This window comes from Pinus tabuliformis, chromosome 7 (assembly GCF_031772625.1).
Source record: "Pinus tabuliformis cultivar Carrire ecotype Pingquan chromosome 7, CPIR1, whole genome shotgun sequence".
NCBI lineage: Eukaryota > Viridiplantae > Streptophyta > Pinopsida > Pinales > Pinaceae > Pinus > Pinus tabuliformis.
The window spans coordinates 1,599,416,011-1,599,419,033 of NC_142293.1; the positions used below are offsets into that span (position 1 = coordinate 1,599,416,011).

Below are 3,023 nucleotides of genomic sequence, written 5' to 3' on the forward strand. Positions count from 1 at the left end.
ATTCACAAAAAGAACAATAAAGTAGTGAAGTGGAGCAAGGGTTTAAGATGATTATCAATGGACTGCTATGAAAAATAATTTTGAAATCGACCACATTGAATACAATAAGTAGCAAAAGACTTCAAAAAAAACTCATTTTCACGTAATCCAAAATACAAAAACCCAAAATTATAACTATTAGCACAAATGCATGTGGCTTAGTATTTACTATTGTGATAAGTAAGACTCTCTTTTATGGACAAAGCAACTCAAACCAAATTTCTTATAATTACCATAATCGATATAGATAAACATTTAGTATTAAAGAATTTTATGTGAATAATTAACATAATCTTAAAAAAAACAATATATATAAAATTTAAAATTCAATAATTTTTTATTTTAAGAAAATATTTATTTATTAAAATATAAATAAAAGTTAATATTGTGAATTTTTTCAATAATTATATATTTAAATACTTAACAAATATTTATTTATTAAAAATTAAAATGAAAAATATTAATAAAAATTGAGGTGACTATTTATAAAGTATAAATTAATTAGTTTCTATGAGATTTAGTCGTCAAAATTTAAACTTTATTAAAAAAATAAAAACTTTATTAAAAAAATAGAAACTACTTTGAAATAGCATTAGACTATCCCAAAAAAATCCAAACTTCAAAGTACTATTTACACATTTATCTTTATAACTTAAAACATTCCAATACTTATTTATATCCATATTTAAATTATTTACCAAATTAAAATAATAACAAATTTTGTTTTTTATATCCATCAATATTGTTAGTTAATGTTTAGGACAAGCAATTAAACACCATATAATAACTCATCCAATAATTTACTTATTAAGTTTCCATCATCTCTGTTTATTATTTCATATTTATTTTTATACCTTCCATCTTATTATTTTTATCATTTTATTATCCATTAATAAACCAGATGTAAAGAAATAACAATTAATTAGGCCGATAGGTCTTGATTTTGAATCAATCGATCTAGGGTTTTCGTCTACCTTTTATATTTTAAAAATGACATCTGTGTACCATATAACCATGACATCCGTCCAATTCAATTCCAGATATTTTTCCCCACTCTTCCTGTTATGCCTTGTGTTAGGTTGGCCACCCTCTCTGCACCTGCAAGTCTGCAATTTTTTAATGAGTGAGATGACATCTGTTGAGTCTGCGTGTGACCTCGGCCATCGCCACCGTAATCTCCACCGCCTTCACCTCCTCCACCTTCATGGCATTCACCTCCTCACCCTCGCAGCCTTCACCTTCTCGACCACGCTTCCTACGCTTTCTGCCTTGGAGAAACCTCGTCTGTGTTGTTACAAACTTGCAGGTAAATGCTAGGATGATCGTCTACGTTGTTACAGGTAAACGCTCATCTGTGCTGTTACAAGTAAATGCTATCCTGATCATATGCGTTGTTACAGGTAAACGCTATGCTCATCTGATCCTTCACTATCAGAAGATATGTCAATGTAAATGAAAAATGTTCACGGTTTTGGACAAAATGCCAACCTCCCCCACCCAAAATGGTTTTGCCGGAATTTTATTTTCCTCACCATATGACAACTTATGGAATTACCTACAACTAGAGCGGGTAACACTAGATGCCCATGATACAAATGATGTCGTGATGTACTCATCTCCTGGAATGCTATTATTCAACCGAGGAAAGAGCGGACTGCAATAGTGGTGAGTTGGACATGTTAGGGTTGGACATGTTAGATCTGAAAGCCTGAAGCGAGCTGCTGAGAACAAGAAGTTGGGCCTAGATTAGCTAGACAAGGTCCTTGTGTTCTCTCTCTCTGCTCATTCACAATCCTCCCTGGCCGAATCAATCTTGTAATCAGATCTACCTATGATGTATAAAGTTATCTAGATGACAGTGTTAAGCTTCTGGGCACATGTAATGTCTTCTTAAAGGGGAGCTTTGTGAATGTTAGGATCTATCAAGGAATGCATCGACCAGAAGAATTTGATCAGGTCCAGAAACATTTTTTGCGAATGCATTGAACTTTGAAGCCATAATGAAGACAGATGAAGAGCTTGACAGACAAGGGCAGAAAAGATCTAGGCTAGAGAACTGCAATTTCGTGATTAGGAGAAGGAGAAGATAAGCACACTAGTTTCCCTTGATGGGTCAAATTTTGGTGTTCTGTCGACTGCCGTGTATATGGAAGCAATGCAGCTGCTATTTTTATGTGGGTTTCTTGCTGCTACACTGCTGGTTAAACCGAGGTGGGTCCATTCTGCATTTGACCACGCATCATCCCTCTCGGGCTGCTTCAATACTCGATTTGCAGGCCAAATTTTTCAAGAAAGTGATTGATAAGAGAAAGGTGACATGGTCCTCCTCTGCTCTGCTTCATGAATTGAACAACATGCATTTTAAGGTTAAAGAGATTGTGCAGGATGTTGGTTGATCAGCTCTGATTAGGAGATGGACGAATACTAAGATATTATGAGCCCTTCTAGAAAGGGATGTTTCCACTTAAAATTCAAATTAAGGAGCTTCATAAGATATTTGTTTCGAGATGAGTAGCTGTCCTAGGTGTTTTTAGTCATGCTAGGAATTATATAGTTTATGTTATGTTCTGGATTTAGGAATTATATAGTTTATGTTATGTTCTGGATTTAAAGAGAACTGAGAGGGAAATTTAGTTCGAGAATTTGGGGTTTGAAATTGTCATTAGGGCTTTCATTGTTGTTGAGTTGTACAATAGGATGCTTTCTTCTTAGTGTGTTTGAATTTGGGCTCCTTCATAACCTCCTCCATGGAGAATTTCAGTGCTTTTATATATCGTGTTTCCACAAATCTCGAATATAGGAATGGTGAATGCCGGTGTCTGAACAACATAGGACACATAATATTCTAAGTTGAAATGGTTTGGACCTGGAGGTGTATAAATGGGGTTCAAATATCATGAGATGGAGTTGTCATAATATATTCTTCTGGGATGAGAAGCTGAAGTGTTGAAGCTCAAGAACATAGATTCTGACATTCATTATCA

The 3,023-nt window shown here is 34.2% G+C and overlaps 1 long non-coding RNA gene across 1 annotated transcript; it reads left to right on the forward strand.

The window, feature by feature from the left end:
- Positions 1 to 1,094: 1,094 nt before the first annotated feature.
- Positions 1,095 to 2,303, forward strand: LOC149254240 (uncharacterized). Its single transcript, XR_016266278.1, has 2 exons — positions 1,095 to 1,345; positions 1,440 to 2,303. It is a non-coding gene; the product is annotated as an uncharacterized LOC149254240 (long non-coding RNA).
- Positions 2,304 to 3,023: the final 720 nt, after the last annotated feature.